The following is a 21,139-nucleotide window of genomic DNA, read 5'->3' as shown; positions in this document are numbered from 1 at the left end:
TTCACACATAGATTAGATAGATAGAAACATGTCAGTCACATATATATGAAGTACAGTGACAGTGTTGCTTACTGTACTTGTCATTTAGTGTAAAGGATTTATTAAAACAAATATTAGTGTTTCCATGCACTGTCTCTTTAAAAAAGCCGGCCGGCAATTCAGCAGCGGTACCCGACAATTTATAACAGACAGAATAGAGCTTCACACATAGATTAGATAGATAGAAACATGTCAGTCACATATATATGAAGTACAGTGATAGTGTTGGTTACTGTACTTGTCATCTAGTGTTAAAATAACGGATTTATTTAAAAAAAAATTGGCGTGGGGTTCCCCTTAATTTTAGTCTCTAGCGGAGGTTAAGCAGACAGCTGGGGCAGATGTTTGAAGCCTGGGAAGGGGGTAATACCCACGGAGCTTCCCAGGCTACTAATATCAGCCCCCGCTGAATACCTATCCTTTACTAGCTATTAAAATGGGGGACCCCCCCCAAAAAAATGACGTGGGGTCCCCCCTATTTTAATAGCTAGCAAAGGCTAGGCAGACAGCTGGAGGCTGATATTAGTAGCCCAGGAAGGGTGCCATGAATATTGGCCCCCTCCCAGGCTAGAAACACCAGCCGTCAGCCGCCCCAGAAATGGCGCATCCATAGGATGCGCCAATTCTGGCACTTAGCCTCGCTCTTCCACGCTGCCCTGGTGCGGTGGCAGGGGGTAATAGGGTTGGGGTTGATGTCAGCTTATAATGCCAGCTGACATCAAGCCCAGGTTAGTAATGGAGAGGCGTCTATAAGACACCCCCATTACTAACCCCATAGTCAAAGTTAAAAGAAAACACAAACACCCAGAATAAAGTCCTTTAATTGAAATAAACACACAATTCTTTATTGTTCTAAATTAAACCATACTTACCATCACGCCCATTCCAGCTGAAGCCAACGATCTCCTGCAATAAAAGTAAAATAATAAAGCAACCTCATCCTTACCTTTCCATGGTTCCCAGGACAGCTCCAGCTCTGCTACATCGAGATGACAGGCTGGACCGCAGCAGAACGCTGCCATCCAGCCTGTCATCCCGCAGACACTGAGAAGCGCAGGCATGCTTGCGCTCCTCAGTGTCTCACTGTGACGGCATCCAGATGAGCCGACAATGAACTCAGCTCACCTCCTGGACGTCCGTCACTGACAGCGTGGGAAACTTCTACTGCGCATGCGGGGAGCAGGAGAATTTTCCCACGCTGTCAGTGACGTGCATGAGGTGAGCCGAGTTCATTGTCGGCTCATCTGGATGCCGTCACAGTCAGACACTGAGGAGCACAAGCATGCCTGCGCTTCTCAGTGTCTGCGGGATGACAGGCTGGATGGCAGCGTTCTGCTGCGGTCCAGCCTGTCATCTCGATGTAGCAGAGCTGGACCGGTCCTGGGAACCATGGGAAGGTAAGGATGAGGTTGCTTTATTATTTTACTTTTATTGCAGGAGATCGTTGGCTTCAGCTGGAATGGGCGTGATGGTAAGTATGGTTTAATTTAGAACATTAAAAAATTGTGTGTTTATTTCAATTAAAGGACTTTTTTCTGGGTGTTGTGTTTTTTTTAATTACTTTACTAGAAATTCATGGCGGTCATGTCTAATATTGGCGTGACCCCATGAATTTCAGGCTTAGGGCCAGCTGATAATGCCAAGCTGGCCCTAACCCCTTTATTACCCAGTGAGCCACCGCACCAGGGCCCTGGATGAGTTGGGTACAGCGCCAGAAGATGGCGCTTCTATGAACGCGCCATTTTCTGGGGTGGCTGCGGACTGCAATTTGCAGCGGGTGGGGCCCAGAAAGCTTGGGCCTCCCTGCGCTGCAGATTCCAGCCCCCAGCTGCCTAGTTGTACCTGGCTGGACACAAAAATAGGGCGAAGCCCCACGCCTTTTTTTTTTTAATTATTTCATGAAATAATAAAAAAAAAAAAGGGCTTCCCTATATTGTTGTGTCCGGCCAGGTACAAATAGGCAGCTGGTGGTTGGGGGCAGCCCGTTCCTGCCTGCTGTACCTGGCTGGACACAAAAATATGGCGAAGCCCACGTCAACATTTTTGGGAAAAATTAATTACAAAATTAATAATAATTTAGGGACTGCATCTTTATTAACCCCTCAATTGTCATTTAGTGTTAAAATAAAGGATTTTTTAAAAAGAAAATTGGCGTGGGATCCCCCATCATTATAGTCTCTAGCGGAGGTTAAGCAGACGGCTGGGGCAGATGTTTGAAGTCTGGGAAGGGGGTAATACCCACGGAGCTTCCCAGGCTACTAATATCAGCCCGCAGCTGAATACCTAGCCTTTACTAGCTATTAGAATGGGGGACCCCCCCAAAAAATGACGTGGGGTCCCCCCTAATTTAATATGTTTATGAGTGACAGTTTTCCTGCTATATACCTGCATGTCATAAGAATTTAAATTAAAAAAGGACCATGTTAAATTCAAATCTGTTTTTTTTTAATTTTTACCGGTGTTTGGTATGCGTTGGAAAAGGGGTAGTCTTATACGGTGAATATATCCTAAACTCTATATTTTAACAGGAAAGTAGGGGGGTCGTCTTATACACCAGGTCGTCTTATACGCCGGAATATACGGTAGATTATTTTAGATGTTTTAGGCCCATTCTGACCAGATTGATGGGGAAGCTAGTTCTGAGACCCCCACTAATCTCTAAACAAAGACTAGAAGAGTGCAACTCAGGAGATATGAGAGCATACACACAGCCCAGAGCGGATGCAGTAGAAAGTCATAGTGTCCTCTTCTGAGGGGGAAAAGGTAATCCAGCATCACCGTCCAGATAAAAAATGATTCTTTATTTGTATACCATTAAAAACAAGTTACAATCAATCTTCTTTACGCGTTTCTGGCACCGAAGTGTGCCCTTAGTCATAGGATATAAAACAACAATGTTATATATACTACATATACAAAGAAACCAATCGCAATTGATCTAAGTTAATTGAATTATGTAGACGAAGGCTGAGCAATCACAAACCACATGAATATGTTAATTCCTGCCAAACATATGGGAAGGTATAGGGGGGAAGAGTAAACTGGAAAGGCTAACACTGAAATGTATACTGAATATTAGTGAATAATGACCTGTGATGTTGATTAATAAATGTAAAATAAATCATTTTTATAATTCATGCCTTTTGGGAAATAAATATGCCTCTCTTTGTTCTAAAGCTTTTTTGCCAATTCCCTCCCCGGTTTGGGCATTTAACCCTCTCAATTTCAAAGAAAGAAAAATGTGATAAATCACCTTTGTGCGTTTAAATAAAATGCTTCACAGCACTTGGATATGTGCTGTTATTTTTTATGTTTGCTATATGTTCAGCAATTCTTTTCTTTATTTTTATAATAGTTCTACATTCAATGCAATACACTATGTGATCAGAGCCACAGTTGATAAATGACCTGATAGTGTGAACTGCACCTTGGGGGAGATAAAAACTTTTTTTCTTATTGATGGCAAAACCTGAAAGATCTGGAGAAGATCTGGATGGAGGAGTGGGCCAAAATCCCTGCCGCAGAGTGTGCAAACTATGTCAAGAACTACAGGAAACGTCTGACCTCTGTAATTGCAAACAAAGGTTTCTGTACCAAATGTTAAGTTCTGTTTTTCTATTGCATCAAATACTTATTTCATGCAATAAAATGCAAATTAATTATGTAAAAATCATACAATGTGATTTTCTCGATTTTTTTTTTACATTCTGTCTCTCGCAGTTGAAATGTACAGTACCTATGATAAAAATTACAGACCTCTCCATTCTTTGTAGGTGGGAAAACTTGCAAAGTTGGCAGTGTATCAAATACTTATTTTCCATAATGTATAAATATCCTATATAACATTTATAGCAACTGTCATCTTATGACACCCTGGAAATGACCTAGTTTCAAAGATGTTTTTGTGAACTGTAATACGTATTAGTAAGTAAGGAGCTAGTACATTTATCAAGCAGGGACATGTTTCATACAAGTGGTATACTTGTTTCTAAATATTGGAACTTCCCATGCAGGTTATATTTTCTGGCTACTCCGCCTTTTCTGGCTACTCCACCTACCTGTGATTAAATACTCTACTTATTCTATTGAGAAGACACAGGTGGTTTATTTGTACTCAAAGCCCCAGAATAGAACAAATGGCAAAGCTATCCCTGAATGAAGTAAAAGAAGACTTTACAGGTTAGCTTTAGTCTCTTATTTTATCTATTGTATTTATCCATAGTCTTCCAATTACTTTCAACGCACATGCATTTTTAAACTTTTCAAGGTTGATTTTATACGTACATTGCCAAAGACACTGTGTCCAGATGATACTTTTTGTTCTGTATTAAAATATAAAATGCACTAAAGACTGTGGCCCATTCCATCAAATGTGTTTTTTAAGTGACTTTTCTTTTTCTGTCTTGTGCTATTTATTGCAGTTATTTTACACCAAATTATTTCAAATAGCCGTAGTAGGTTGATACATTTTTTAAAAAAAATCAATTGTTCTCTTTTTTTCTTGTCTTTTACTTTTTTATGCCTTTTTAGAGCAAAAAGTAGCAGGATGGTTTAAAATATCACGTTAGTCTTTGACTACGCAAAACAAAACTAAAATAGGCAGGGTACAGGAGTAAATATTTGCAACATTTTGAAACTTTTCAAATGATGAATTAAGCTAAAAAATGTACTGTGCTTATTGTGTCTAACAAAAAAAAACACACCCAAAACCAAGTAAATGTAACTTTAAAAATGGTGATAATTCAATAATAAATAAGGCGCCAAAATAAAAGTCCCTTTCAGAACCATTTTTACTCTAGGAAAAAAAGGTTGCAAAAGCAATGATGAATGTGTTGCATTTTGGCACTGTTCTAATGATCACTGAGTAGGTTTGTTTCCTTGTATTTTTTTCAGATGTCTCTCCATGGGACTTGAAAAATGGCAGGAAAATATGTGTACAAAAATGTTATAAAATATAAACTTTAAAAAAAATCATGAAAAGTGCTTTACAACCTTTTAAAAATGCTCAAAAAATTGTGAGGATTAAATTTTGCATGTGAAAGAAGCATTGTAGCTCTAATGTTAGCTCTTCAGAATTTAGCCAGAGGAATGTGGATTGGTGGACAGGCACAGGATCATCAATTCCTTCATGAGGGAGCAGCAGAATGATGGCTCTAGAGAAGCAGTTTGAGGGATTTTGTAAAACTTTTGTAAATCTTCCCCATTGTGTTTGTTTAAATTGTGTTTATCTTTAACTTAGCTACTGGATCCATTTATGCTTATAACCTAGTATTGAATTTTCTTCTACCATTATTTTAAAGAATGGATTTTTAATGGGTCCAAGAGACATGATCTAGCTGCAAAATACTGTACTGCAAAATGAGTGTTCTAGCCTTTACACTGGTCTTTGGCAATATTCTTTTTCCTCAACTCTTTTACCAAAAAAAGGAAAGGAAAGAGACAAACATATGGAATTGATTGTAGACGTTATTTAGTTTGAAGGACAAGGACTTTCAACCATTTTCTTTTAAATTCTACATTACATCTGAGTAAAAAAAAAGATAATTCAGAAACTTTGTACATTTTTTTGCTACAAGATAGCCATTTTGTGTCTATAGTGCCTATCAAGACCTATTTATCTCTGTGACCACAAAGTATTTTGACTGCAAGATCAACTAACAAAAGCCTACAGACCAACTTGCATAAATCTTCAAAAATCATCAACTAGACATGCCTTCTGATAATATCAGCCTGCAAACCAAAAAAATGTGGTTTTATTTTTTTCTTTAAAAAAAAGACAAAAGCTTTACTAATAGATTCAGAAAGACTCAAATATAATCATTTTAGAATAAAAGTGATCAAAACATGTAGGAACAGTGTGCCCACACCATTATAAGATAAAGTAAACAGGTATAAAGCAATGTACAAGGTGTAACATCCCTGGCGGCGTGCTGGCATGGTTTACCACCTCCCACCATGCAAGACCGCCATCTTACCTATCAGTCCAGGCTGTAGACTTTGCTCCAGAACCTGCTGTGTGCATGTCTCTTGTCTGATTGCTTAGGGCGGCGGCGCGGTTACTGCCTGATTCTTATAGTTACTGCGTGTGCACTCCTAATGCGTCCCCAGCCTATTGTTATGAGTCACTGGATACTTAAACCCCCTCCACCCAGTAGGAGGTGCCTGAGCAACACTTTCTTTCAGTGTGTTCTGTGCAACTGAGTTGCAGGTCCTGTTCTGTATCTTGTCTGTTTCCGCCACCATGGGGGCTGAGTACCCGGCCTGTTACCTGTATCTGTGACTTCTAGTCTGTTCCGCCACCCTGGGGGCTGAGTTCCCAGGCTCGTTCCTGTATCTTGTTCCTGGTTCAGTTCCTGTCTGAACAGTGTCCTAGCCCATTACTTGTTTGTCTCTATGTTCATATCTTTCCTTTTCCTGCAGTGTCTGAACCTGCACCTAACTCCAACTCGTTGTCTCTGTACTTCTGTTTGTGAGTTTAGTGTCCACTCGCTACTTCATTGTAAGTACCTTGTGTGTATCTGCTCTGCTTGTCTACCGCACCTGCGGGTTTGCTCTGCTCTGCTTGTCTACCGCACCTGCCGGTTTTGCTCTGCTGTGCTTGTCTACCGCACCTGCGGGTTTTGCTCTGCTCTGCTTGTTTACCGCACCTGCCGGTTTTGCTCTGCTCTGCTTGTCTACCGCACTTGCGTGTTTTGCTCTGCTCTGCTTGTCTACCACACCTGCAGGTTTTGCTCTGCTTGTCTACCGCACCTGCTGGTTTTACTCTGCTCTGCTTGTCTACCGCATCTGCGGGTTTTGCTCTGCTTGTCTACCGCACCTGCGGGTTTTGCTCTGCTCAGCTTGTCTACCGCACCTGCGGGTTTTGCTCTGCTCTGCTTGTCTACCGCACCTGCGGGTTTTGCTCTGCTTTGCTTGTCTACCACACCTGCGGGTTTTGCTTTGCTCTGCTTGTCTGCCTCACTTGCGGCTCTGTTCCTGTATCCCAGTCTGTACTGGTCCCTATCCTGCCTGCGTTCCTGCCTGCCAGTACCCACCTGTCTGTATACCAGCTGTGCCTGCCAGTATCCACCTGTCTGCATACCAGCTGTGCCTGTCAGTACCCACCTGTCTGCATACCAGCCGTGCCTGCTAGTACCCATCTGTCAGTATGCCAGCCTAACCTGCCTGTTCCTGCATTCCCCGGTGTGGGTCAACAGCTGTGACTGCGGTCTGACCAGGATTAGCACCTGGTCCCTCTGCTCGGTTCCTCCCTGGTTCACGGAGTCGATTGAGCCGCCGTGCGACCTTGGTCGGACCGAGTTGATACTTAGTCACGCCCCTCCAGGCACTCTTCGGTTCATGGTCTAGTGGGATCACTAACCACGCTCACGCCAGTCAGTCCGGGCGTGTGCGTAACACTAGGTATATTCATATGGATGCCAATACCAATGGAACAAACTTAAGCCAAGATATATTATAAATCCAGCCCCATGGGGATTTATATAAATAGAAAAATAGTCATATAAAGTGTTGCAACATATAGACTGTAGTGTGTGATGAAATAATAGCACAATGCACAGGATAAGTCTGAGATATAATCCTAAAAACTGTTATGTGATGTAGACACACAATTGGCTATCAAAAAAGCATATATGCACCTATGCATATTTTAGAATAAGTGCATATAATAAAATAATTAAATTCAAATCCAATGAAGTATGAGTAAATCCGATGTTGTAATACCCAGAGGCAAGATAATAAGGGTGTAACGCAGTAATAGCACAATAAATGCCAAAATGCGAATGTTTAATTTAGATAAGTCAAATATATTTGAGACACACTCCGATCAAGTTTCTATAATATAAACACACTATCAGGTATCAAAAACCATCAATACAGATACATGGTGGCATTGAAAAAATTAATATCATTTATGAATTTTGTTCAAGTACAAAAAAATAGAACTTATGCTGCCATTATAATGCACAGATGTAAGATCATAATGCAGATCCAATTGCAATTAACCCAATATAGGTTGAAATTAGTTTTTAGGGGCATTACTAAGGAAAGTAAAATACAACCATAAGGCTTTCATCTGTTAGCCCATGACAAAGCAATAAAGCAGAAAGTGGAATTTCCTGGATGTGCATTTCACAGCTTCATCAGGGAGTATTAGACGGGTGCACTCCACACAGTTTCTTTTTATAGTATACAGAACTATTGACCTGACTGGGGATGTCACATCTAGCATGCTCCTGACATTTGGAATTTGGCCAAGAGAGAGGCATACAGTGTGCATGTACACAGGCACAAGCTTACTAAGAACATGAAGCACTGGTCACCACTAAGGGCACATCTAAACAAAGAGAGAACTCTACCATGATCATCAAACTGCACATTGCCGTAGTATGTCTGACCACTCCACCAAGGTGTAAGCATCAGCAATTGGATCAATTTATGTTAATTATTACATATTATCCAATCCAATTCCCATGTACCATCATTTTTAAATAATAGATTTTAATGAGTCCATGTGGTATGATCTAGCTGCAATATAGATCACTAGCTATTGAATCCGTTCTACACCCGAGTGGCGAGTATTTTTATTGGTATATGGTCACCATCCTGGTCCATGCTCCGCCATCCTGGTCCCCCATCCTGTTATATGCTCCCCCAGAAGAGATAACAAACAGTACGTTTTCAAGACTATTTAAGTCTTTTTATTGGGCAATTTTGAGAATTTTGAAAACACTCCTCCACTGAGGACTCTCACTTTTGAGAATTGTTAGACACATTCAAGTTTTTATTTGAACAGAGTAAATTTTAACACAATTCCATCCTTCCCAAAAAGGACTGAAGAAGAACTGCTACAGTATGTACACAGAATGCCAATAAACAACAGTGGCAGGTCTTATTATTGGTGTGGCACTTATGTACATTAAATTAGACTAATATAAGAGGTCAGCAGTAAAATCAGTAGTATGTGACTCTCACACTTTGTGAGGCAATTATTGAGTTAAAATATTGTTTTTCTTTCAGCAATATTGTTGGCCTGCTTCTGCATCAAGAATTAAAAATAATGCATAGCTGAAATGCAGCAGCACAGCTTATCTCTTCCTATAAATTGATTATTGGTTTAATTATTTTTTTTTTCACACGATACACACTACTGTATTTCCTGTCTCTGCTGTTATACAGGCTGTAATAGTCCCATCTGATTGACTGTGCTATACTATGTGATGTGACAGCTGCAAGGCATTATGGGGAAACTTGATGGCCTTGCCTGAGGTCATGTGAGCCTTTTCTGGCTGATGCAGTTTTCTGCAAGGTGTAAAATGGCGGTGAAAATTTTTGGTGATTCATGTTAAGCAAATTGCAAAATGTTTGAATTCACCAGATTGGCCATTTCCTAAAAGTGTTACACAAATTCTATTTGCATTAAGTTGATTCACTCATCTCTAATATGTAATGATAATTTAAATGATAGCTAAGCAGCTAATGATTAATGATTTAAAGTTTAAAGGGGTTGTCCAGTCAAAAGTGATGTCTGCAGTCACTCTGTGTGACTGCAAACTTATAAATCCTCCCAGGGCAGACACTGTGCGCTGTGGGGATTCGCCGCTACGAGACCCGGGACCGGAAGCTATGTGTACGTTATACATACTCCTGGCCATTTAGCACCGCCTCTCACCATTCACTTGTATAGAGCGAGGCCACGCCCTGTCTAGTGACGTAGACGGCCGGTGGGCGCATCCGACTAGAAGGCGCGGCCTCACTCAATACAGGTGTATGGAGAGCGAGGTCACGCCCACTGTCCGGGGTGTGTATAACACATACATACCCTCTGTTACCGGGTCTCATTCCGGTGAATCCCTACAACGCACAGTTCCTGCGCTGGAGGGAGTCATAAGTCTGCAGTCACACAGACTGACTGCAGACTTATCACTTTTGACCAGACAACCCGTTTAAAGGCCTTCTACAAAGATTAAACTAATGTACACTGCTCAAAAAAATAAAGGGAACACTTAAACTACACAATGTAACTACAAATGAATCACGCTTCTGTGAAATCAACCTGTCCAGTTATAAAGCAACACTGATTGTGAATAAATTTTTCCTACTGTTGTGCAAATGGAACAGACAACAGATAGAAATGATAGGCAATTAGCAAGACACCTGCTATAAAGGAGTGGTTCTGCAGGTGGTGACGACAGACCATTTCTCTGTTCTCATTCTTTTTGGCTGTTGTTTTGGTAACTTTTGCATTTTATTATTGCTCTCACCCCTAGAGTTACAATAGCATGAGGCGATGTTTACAACCCACAGAAGTTGCTCAGGTAGTGCAGCTCATCCAGGATGGCACATCAATGAGAGCTGTGGCAAGAAGGGTAGCTGTATATGTCAGCACAGTGTCCAGAGCATAGAGCAGATACTGCTCTTCACGGATGAGAGCAAGTTCGCACTGAGCACATGTGACAGACGTGACAGAGTCTGAAGACATCATGGAGAACATTCTGCTGCCTGCAACATCCTCCAGCATCACCAGTTTGCAATGGGTCAGTAATGGTGTGGGGTGGCATTTCTTTGGAGGGCCGCACAACCCTCCATGTGCTCGCCAGAGGTAGCCTGACTGCCATTAAGTACCGGAATGAGATCCTCAGACCCATTGTGAGACCATATGCAAGTGCAGTGGGCCCTGGGTTCCTTCTGATGCATGACAATGCTAAGCCTCATGTAGTCCAGGGTCAGAGAACTACTACGGCACCACACCGTTTATCACTCTCGGCAGAAACCTGTGTTTGTCTCAGCTCATGTGCTCGGAGATTCGTCTGGTGGTGCAAATAGCCAAGTTTATGTTCAATAGTAGAGAAAAATAGGTAAAGGCAGCACTCACCGAATCTTCATGGAAAAATTGTTTATTTTCAAATGCAAAACATGGTGGTGGTCGGCATGTGGCAGGATCCCCGGAGGGAGGTGCAGTTCATGCATGATGAAGGCATTGTTGCTTTGGACTGGCCTGTCCATTCCTTAGACTTGAATCCAACCAAGCACATCTTGGACATCATGTCTCGTTCCATCCACCAACGCCACATTGCACCACAGACTGTTCAGGAGTTGACTGATGCTTTAATTTAGGTTTAGGAGGAGATCCTTCAGGAGACCATCTGCCGCCTCATCAGGAGCATGCCCAGGCATTGTAGGGAGACCATACAGGCACGTGGAGGCCACACACAATACTGAGCATAATTTCTTTGTCTTGAGGCATTTCCACTGAAGTTGGATCAGCCTGTAAATTTTATTTTACACTTTGATTTTGAGTATCATTCCAAATCCAGACCTGCATGGGATATTAATTTTGATTTACGTTGATCATTTTTATGTTTTATTGTTCTCAATGCATTCCACTATGTAATGAATAAAGATTTGCTACTGAAATATTTCATTCTGTGATATCTAGGATGTAGTATTTTAGTGTTCCCTTTATTGTTTTGAGCAGTATATTTCATGACAGAAAATATTGCCATATTTATATTTAATGGATAAATTATCCTGCTTTCCATACCGAACTTTCATGACACAAAACAAAATGTTTCTCAGTCTCCCAGATTCGGCATTTCCAGACAATTCAGTGTCCAACTAATTCTCTCGGCCTTCTCATGACTTAAAATGCTCAAATGTTCCGAAGTCTCCAACCATAGCTGTTTATCTTGTATAACTCTCGTCTTGGAGGAATCAACTTTTGCTGAATTATACTTTTATTCAGTCATAGATTTCTCTTATAACCTCCAGCAGTCTTCATTAATAAATCCTGAAGGACTTTACATGTATCCCAGAGTATCTGGGGAGACGTTGAAAACTAGTTTCTAAGAAAAAAAACTTCCGACAAGAAACATTGTTCTGATCCCAATTATTCCGTAATTCTAACCAGTGTGAATTAAATCTAAAATAAGTATATAACTGATTAACTGCCAACTTCAGGACTATTGCCAATGGACAATGATCAGACCTCTTGTTTCATATGATACCTTTTTAACCAAATGATATATATTAAAATTTCTCAGAAACATATCAATTCATAAGAGAACCTCACTAGATTTCTTATAACTGGAAAATTTTTATTCATAGGGATTGGTGAATCTCAACATGTCCCACCAATTATTTTCCTCCAATAATTGAGAAAATAACATTTTTGGAGGCTTATTGATAGCATTTTTCTGCATTAGTTCAAGTCTCGCACCCAAAACAGTATTAAAATTGTCACCAAATAAAAGCGGCTATTCGCCATACTTTAGGATTGAAAATGAGAGGATCTTTCAAAATTCAGATTTGCAGCTTTGCTGAATTTTCAGCAAAAGTTTGATTGGCTGCGAATAAATTTGCGCTGATCTCAGCACTGGAAATTGGGAGAGAGAATACAAGAATAATACATTTAATATGTTTACCCTGTGAATCTGGCAAGGTAATCCAACTCATTCTTGCATATTACCAGTCCACTGATCACTGACGACCCTGTGAACCGCTGATCTACTGACCATATATTTCACCGACAACTAGAAATGTTTATCCTCATAAAATCAAATTTATTAGATATGCCTTAAAAAGGAACCATTTAATAATGGTCTACACACACTAAAAGGAGTATTATAAAGGCCAGGATAAGTATGACTATCAAAATATTATAGACATATACTAGTTTCCTTACAATGTGGGATCAGAAGGTCAACTTGTGACACCATCAGTGTTCCCTAGACAGTTTTGCAATTATCAGCAAAATGTGCCAGTAACAAAAAATGTCACACAAGTCTTTAAGGAGACATGAGAAATCTGTATCTATGTTGGTTATACACAATTTATACCATAACATGCCCAATCAGAATACATGTCAATTACACAGAGGTAAAGCCTTGATCAATCTCACTGTAAATAGGGACAGAGATCCATATTAGTCAGTCGTTTTTATTGCTATTACACAGGGTAAGCTTTATCAATATATCAAAGCAGTAAAATTCTCAAAATACCCTATTATTCCCTAATCTTAGTGTTTGCTTTGCTGCGGACATTGGCACTCTAAAATAAATTGCAAATGGCACCCCCGCTCACTGCCAGCTAGCTCTAATATGCTCTACCGACCTATCATAGATAAATAACTCCATGTGTATATTGTTGGCCTCTCAATTACCACATATCCAACATATGACTAGCGTGTATAACAGAAACCAGGTCCCATATTGAGTCAGGATAGCCCTAATCACAGTATACATATATTCAGATTAGCACACTCCACTCAGGTAAGATACTGAGATGATTAAAGGACCAATTTAATCATCTGATCAGCTGTCATGTGATTAATGATCTGATCAGCTGTCAGGTGGAATCGCAATCCACCCGTGGCTGTTAACATGTTAAAAGCCGCTGTCAATCTCTGACAGCTGTATTTAACATGGCTGCAGCGGAAGGAAGTCAATAGTCCCGCCCATCAGCGCCCGTGTCACATGACCACAGGTCGCCAATGGGTTGGCATGACAACCCGGGGTCTGTAGGAGACCCCTGACCCCTGCAGTTGTCATTGCCGGGATGCTATGAGCGCTGCCCAGCGGTCGGCGCTCATAGCAGGTGAGCTTTTCTGCTACACACAGGGATCTGATGATTGCCTGTGTGTAGCAGAGGCGATCAGATGATCACAGTTTCTAGTGTTCCATGGAGACTATTGAAACATGTAAAAAGTAAAAAAAAAATGTTTTTAAAAAATATTAAAAAAATATAAAAGTTTAAATCACCCCCCCTTTCGCCCCATTCAAAATTAAACAATAAAACAAAAATCAAATTCACACATATTTTGTATTGCTGCATTCACAATCGCTTGATCTATCAATATATAAAAATAATTAATCTGATTGGTAAACGGCGGAACGATAAAAAAAAAATCAAACCACCAGAATTACGCTTTTTTGGTCGCCGCAACATTGCAATAAAATGCAATAACAGGCGATCAAAACATAGTACCTAACCCAAAATGGTATCAATAAAAATGTTAGCTCATCACACACAAAATAAGCTGCCACCCAGCACCAGATCACAAAAAATGGAAACTCTATGGGTCTCGGAAAATGGCAACTTTTTTTTTTTTCAACAAACTGGATTTTTTTCACCACTTAAATAAAAAAGAACCTATACATGTTTCATATCTACAAATTTGTAATGACCTGGAAAATCATATTGGCAGGTCTGTTTTACCATATAGTGAACGTAGTAAAATAAAAACCCAAAAAGCAATTGTGAAATTGCATTTTTTTTGCCATTTCATCGCACTTGAATTTTTTTTTCCCATTTTCCAGTACACAATATGGTAAAATCAATGGTGTAGTTCAAAAGTACAACTCGTCTCACAAAAAATAAGACCTTACATGGCCATATTGACCAAAAAATAAAAAAGTTATGGCTCTGGGAAGAAGAGGAGTAAAAAACGAAAGTGCAAAAACGGAAAAGGGCCTCGGCGTGAAGGGTTTAAATGTAAAATCAAAGTCCACCGAATGACAGCATACACATATTCAGATTAGTGTACTCATCTCAACATATTTTCCCTTTATTGATATAAAATTCTTCAGGAGAATTAATGGGGTCCACAGACAATCCAGGAGTCGCATCAGTTGCCTCCAGCAGGCTCACATATGGTTGAGCAGATTCAGTGAGGTCCACAATCCAAGAATTGAGGTCCACAATCCAAGAAGTGAGGTCCACAATCCAGGAAGTGAGGTCCACAATCCAAGAAGTGAGGTCCACAATCCAGGAAGTGAGGTCCACAATCCAGGAAGTGAGGTCCACAATCCAAGAAGTGAGGTCCACAATCCAAGAAGTGAGGTCCACAATCCAGGAAGTGAGGTCCACAATCCAGGAAGTGAGGTCCACAATCCAAGAAGTGAGGTCCGCAATCCAAAAAGTGAGGTCCACAATCCAGGAAGTGAGGTCCACAATCCAGGAAGTGAGGTCCATAATCCAAGAAGTGAGGTCCACAATCCAGGAAGTGAGGTCCACAATCCAAGAAGTGAGGTCCACAATCCAGGAAGTAGCACAATTAGTTGCTTCTGGCCGGCTCACACATGGTCTTTTCATCCACTTGATAACCTGGTTCGTGATGTCATAGCTGCAGGGCATTATGAAAAAGCCCATTCGGCCACGCAAAACAACGTTAACCTGCTCTCTGATGCTTTAGTGTAGATTTTACATATAAACAAAACCTTCCCCCTCGCTTATACGATCATTAATGAACAAACTAAAGCCATGTAAATTAACTGCCCAGTCATTGCTGTCATCCAGCCATATTCTATTGTTTGCAATAAACCATTAATAGGAAGAATATAAATATTTCAACACAACTAAGATTCCTCAGGAATGCGGCCCTAAATATTATGTTTGCAGTAGGTCATAATAGCCAAAAGATGCCTGACTAAGTACTAAAGAAACTTGTCATAAAGGAGCTGAATAATTCTGAAAATTCTGTAGTTATTAAAATACATCTAGTCATGAATTTAGAAACCTCTTGGTATGTTTGTTGTGTTGATCTTTTTAAATTGTTCTTCTTTCAATAGTTTATTGTAAACAGTAGAATGGTTGTAAATTTTGCTAATAAACTTAATTTGTAATAGGGGTTGAATAATTTTGATTGCACCTGTAACTTAGAGGCAACCTGTCATGTAAAATAATGCTGTTAACCTGCAGATATGGGGTTAATCTGTTTGGTAATAGTGTTCTGACATCGTGTTGCGCTGGCACTGAGAGCCCCGCTGCCAGGAAAATGTGAACTTTAACCCCTCCCTGGCAACATTTGGCTTCCATTCATAGGGGCAGTGCCAGCTCGGTTTCAGTCACTGCTCAGTGTATAGAATGTGGCGGCTGTAGCTATGCCCCCAGGACTGGCTGACACCAGGCTCACAATTAGGGACAGTATTTTCCAGATTGGCAGGAATTAGCCTGCCACAAGGGATGAAACGTTCATATGACATACTGTAACTGTATTATTAGGCTTCATGAGTGTGTAAGTTGAGACACAAACTACTTCTGGGAACTGCTGCCAAGAAAGATGACCAAAAGTAGGGAATTTGTGTGCTATGCGTCTTAATAGTGACACAGAAACACTATCAATGACACAGTGCCAAAGTGAAGAATGAGATGCTGAAACGATTGTCAGTAGGCTGTGACAAGTGTCAGAGAAGTGTCACATGTGTAATCCCACTGCTGTAGAGATTACTTGCTATATATTTCCTTTCAAATAAAGCTCTTGTCTCTTGTAAAACTATTAAAACCACCTAACATGTTGCCTCATGTAAGATTGAAACCGCAAAGCTTGTTGCCTCTTTGTAAGTGAAGTTGTTGTTGAGCTGTGTGCTGTGTATATTTGCAATTCTTCCACCAACTTGGGAATCATTCTTCCTCAGGTGCTACTACACCCTATCGTTACAATTCCACCTTTCTGTGTGTCTGGATTCAGTAAATTACTGTCTGCCATCCAATCTAGAGCAGGGCATGCTGAGCTGTCAGTATCTCGAATTACAGTTTACCCGTCCAATCAGAGTTAGGGTGTTGCCTGAGTGTCATCCATGTGTCTCCTGTTAAGACCTGAATATTTAGCCATCTCTCTGTCTCAGACTATTGCCAAATCTTCTTCTTGCTCACTGGTGTATGTTTGCCTTGTTTTTCTGTGCTCTGTTCTACTGCTGCCTGACCTAGGACCGCGCTCTGACCATCCTTTTGCTTTGACCCTTTGCTTGATCCGTTATCTTCTTGGTATTTTGACCCCTGGACCGTGACCTGACTATTCTTTTGTCTCACCCCTCTATATATGACGTACCCTCCTAGTTTTTGAACCCTGGACCATGACCTGACTATTCTTTTGTATCAGCCCTCTGTCTATCATGTACCCTCCTGGCTTCTGACCTCGGATCTTTGGATTACCCAACCTCGCGGCTTGTCAGTGAGTAGTGATGAGTGTCACACCTATGGTGTTTACAGAATCTCAGATTAAGCAAATTGTATGCAATATAAGGGAATGTATTATTGAGATTGACATACATTGGCAGCTCAGTATTAGATACTGATATTCAATGAAGAAAAGAACCAGTGCATACATATTTAAGATATGTCTGCATAAGTGGTGCAAAACATGCTCACAAATTTCCAATAGAGACTATATACTGCCATACTGTACCCATGTAGCATGGAATGGTCCCAGAGAATGTTGTACTACTGTATGTCCATATAAAAGTGCACATACTAACCAGCTTTTTCCATTCATTGCATTTGGAAATATTGGATATTGGATGTGTTTTAAAAGTCAGCATCATTCAGAACCAATACAAAAATAAATAAATAAAAAATAAAATCTATAGCATAGTCAAAATCAATGACCTATCCTTTCCATTTCATGTTCCTTTAAATGTTATATTGTGAATCAGATAGACAGACTTGGTATGGCCATAATATACAGTACAGACCAAAAGTTTGGACACACCTTCTCATTTAAATTTTTTTCTGTATTTTCATGACTATGAAAATTGTACATTCACACTGAAGGCATCAAAACTATGAAATAACACATGTGGAATTATATACTTAACAAAAAAGTGTGAAACAACTGAAAATATGTCTTATATTCTAGGTTCTTCAAAGTAGCCACCTTTTGCTTTGATGACTGCTTTGCACACTCTTGGCATTCTCTTGATGAGCTTCAAGAGGTAGTCACCGGAAATGGTCTTCCAACAATCTTGAAGGAGTTCCCAGAGATGCTTAGCACTTGTTGGCCCTTTTGCCTTCACTCTGCGGTCCAGCTCACCCCAAACCATCTCGATTGGGTTCAGGTCTGGGGACTGTGGAGGCCAGGTCATCTGGCGTAGCACCCCATCACTCACCTTCTTGGTCAAATAGCCCTTACACAGCCTGGAGGTGTGTTTGGGGTCATTGTCCTGTTGAAAAATAAATGATGGTCCAACTAAACGAAAACCGGATGGAATAGCATGCCGCTGCAAGATGCTGTGGTAGCCATGCTGGTTCAGTATGCCTTCAATTTTGAATAAATCCCCAACAGTGTCACCAGTAAAGCACCCCCACACCATCACACCTCCTCCTCCATGCTTCACGGTGGGAACCAGGCATGTAGAGTCCATCCGTTCCCCTTTTCTGCGTCGCACAAAGACATCGTGGTTGGAACCAAAGATCTCAAATTTGGACTCATCAGACCAAAGCACAGATTTCCACTGGTCTAATGTCCATTCTTTGTGTTCTTTATCCCAAACAAGTCTCTTCTGCTTGTTGCCTGTCCTTAGCAGTGGTTTCCTAGCAGCTATTTTACCATGAAGGCCTGCTGCACAAAATCTCCTCTTAACAGTTGTTGTAGAGATGTGTCTGCTGCTAGAACTCTGTGTGGCATTGACCTGGTCTCTAATCTGAGCTGCTGTTAACCTGCGATTTCTGAGGCTGTTGACTCGGATAAACTTATCCTCAGAAGGCAGAGGTGACTCTTGGTCTTCCTTTCCTGGGGTAGTCCTCATGTGAGACAGTTTCTTTGTAGCTCTCAATGGTTTTTGCAACTGCACTTGGGGACACTTTCAAAGTTTGCCCAATTTTTCGGACTGACTGACCTTCATTTCTTAAAGTAATAATGGCCACTCGTTTTTCTTTACTTAGCTGCTTTTTTCTTGCCATAATACAAATTCTAACAGTCTATTCAGTAGGACTATCAGCTGTGTATCCACCTGACTTCTGCACAACACAACTGATTGTCCCAACCCCACTTATAATGCAAGAAATCCCACTTATTAAACTTGACAGGGCACATCTGTGAAGTGAAAACCATTTCCGGTGACTACCTCTTGAAGCTCATCAAGAGAATGCCAAGAGTGTGCAAAGCAGTCATCAAAGCAAAAGGTAGCTACTTTGAAGAACATAGAATATAAGACATATTTTCAGTTGTTTCACACTTTTTTGTTAAGTATATAATTTGACATGTGTTAATTCATAGTTTTGATGACATCAGTGTGAATGTACAATTTTCATAGTCATGAAAATACAGAAAAATCTTTAAATGAGAAGGTGTGTCCAAACTTTTGGTCTGTACTGTACATTCGGGAAAACAAGTATTTGATAGACTGCAATTTTGCAAGTTTTCCCACCTACAAAGAATGGAGAGGTCTGTAATTTTTATCATAGGTACACTTCAACTATGAGAGACAGAATCTAAAAAGTATTAATTGCACATGTTTGAACTTGTTACCTGTATAACTGACACCTGTCCACACACTCAATCAACCACATCTCAACCTCTCCACCATAGTCAAGACCAAAGAGCTGTCTAAGGACATCAGGGACAAAATTGTAGACCTCCATAACACTGGGATGGGCTACAGGACAATAAGAAAGCAGCTTGTTGAGAAGGCAACAACTATTGGTGCAATTATTAAAGGATGGAAGAAACACAAGATGACTGTCAAACTTCCTCTGTCTGGGGCTCCATGCAAGATCTCACTTCGTGGGGTAAGGATGATTCTGAGAAAGCTCAGGAATCAGCCCAAAACTACACAGGAGAGAGAGATGGGACCACAGTCTCAAACATCAGAGTTAGTAACACACTACGCCGTCATGGATTAAAATCCTGCAGGGCACGCAAACTCCCCCTGCTCACCCTAGCACATGTCCAGGCCCGTTTGAAGTTTGCCAATGACCATCTAGATGATCCAGAGGAGGCATGGGAGAAGGTCATGTGGTCAGATGAGACCAAAATAGAACTATTTGGTATCTACTCAGGGCCGGCATCAGCACCCGGTGCACCCCGGCAAGTGCCGGGGCCCTGAGCACGCAGAGGGGCTCACTGGCGGTCACGCACCCCACCGGGCTATGGGCGGAGGAGAGCGGTGTCAGCGCCCGCTCTTCTCTCCCGCTTGCTCAGGTCCCCGGCAGCCGGATACTTACCTCTCACCATGCCTCCGCAGATCCGCTGTCTTCCTGCTCTGCGCTCCCTGTGACGTCTCAGGTCAGAGGGTGCGGTGATGTCTTTCCACAGGGCGCTCCCCTGAGCCGTCACAGGGAGCGCAGATCGGGAAGATACCGGTGACGCTGGAGTCCGGACCCGAGCAGCTGCAGCAGGTGAGGAGGAGTGAGGTGAGTATTTGATTTTTTTTAATGTATGGAGGCGTGGGGCATAACATGGGGGGTGACATACTGCATGGGGCATAATATGGGGGGGGGTGACATCCTGCATGGGGCCTTATAAAGAGAGGGGGTGACATCCTGCATGGGGCATTATAAAGAGAAGGGGGTGACATCCTGCATGGGGCATTATAAAGAGAGGGGGTGACATCCTGCATGGGGCATTATAAAGAGAGGGGGGTGACATCCTGCATGGGGCATTATAAAGAGGGGGGGTGACATCCTGCATGGGGCCTTATAAGGGGGGGAACAGCCTGCCTGGAGCATTATGAGGGGGGGGGACAGCCTGTATGGGGCATTATGTGGGGGGTAACAGCCTGCATGGAGCATTATAAGGGGGGGGCAGCCTGTATGGGGCATTATGTGGGGGGTAACAGCCTGCATGGAGCATTATATGGGGGACAGTATCCTGTATGGAGCGTTATAAGGGGACCAGTATCCTGTATGGAGCGTTATATGGGGGGCAGTATCCTGTATGGAGCTTTATATGGGGACCAGTATCCTGTATGGAACGTTATATGGGGGCCAGTATTCTGTATGGAGCCTTATATGGGGGCCAGTATTCCGTATGGAGCCTTATATGGAGGCCAGTATTCCGTATGGAGCCTTACATGGGGGCCAGTATTCCGTATGGAGCCTTATATGGGGGCCAGAATTCCGTATGGAGCCTTATATGGGGGCCAGTATTCCGTATGGAGCCTTATATGGGGGCCAGTATTCCGTATGGAGCCTTATATGGGGGCCAGTATTCCGTATGGAGCCTTATATGGGGGCCAGTATTCGGTATGGAGTGTTATATGGGGGCCAGTATTCCGTATGGAGCCTTATATGGGGGCCAGTATTCCGTATGGAGCGTTATATGGGGGCCAGTATTCTGTGTGGAGCGATTCGCCGGTTTCTGAGCTATTGTGGAATTTACAATAGA

The 21,139-nt window shown here is 41.6% G+C and overlaps 1 protein-coding gene across 3 annotated transcripts in view; it reads left to right on the top strand.

The window, feature by feature from the left end:
- Nucleotides 1-4,086: 4,086 nt before the first annotated feature.
- Nucleotides 4,087-21,139, top strand: part of LOC141264377 (mas-related G-protein coupled receptor member D-like) — a 51,517-nt gene continuing 34,464 nt past the window's right edge. The window contains exon 1 of one of the 3 annotated variants that reach the window (XM_073676663.1): nucleotides 4,087-4,218. The gene's annotated coding sequence lies outside the window, so the exon portion shown is untranslated. The remainder of the gene's footprint in view (nucleotides 4,219-21,139) is intronic. The other 2 variants (XM_073676665.1, XM_073676668.1) reach the window with 2 other exon arrangements.

Source organism: Phyllobates terribilis, unplaced genomic scaffold, assembly GCF_046119375.1.
Source record: "Phyllobates terribilis strain yellow unplaced genomic scaffold, ASM4611937v1 Scaffold_4__5_contigs__length_816908805, whole genome shotgun sequence".
Classification (NCBI taxonomy): domain Eukaryota; kingdom Metazoa; phylum Chordata; class Amphibia; order Anura; family Dendrobatidae; genus Phyllobates; species Phyllobates terribilis.
This window is presented reverse-complemented; position numbering and strand designations above follow the sequence as displayed.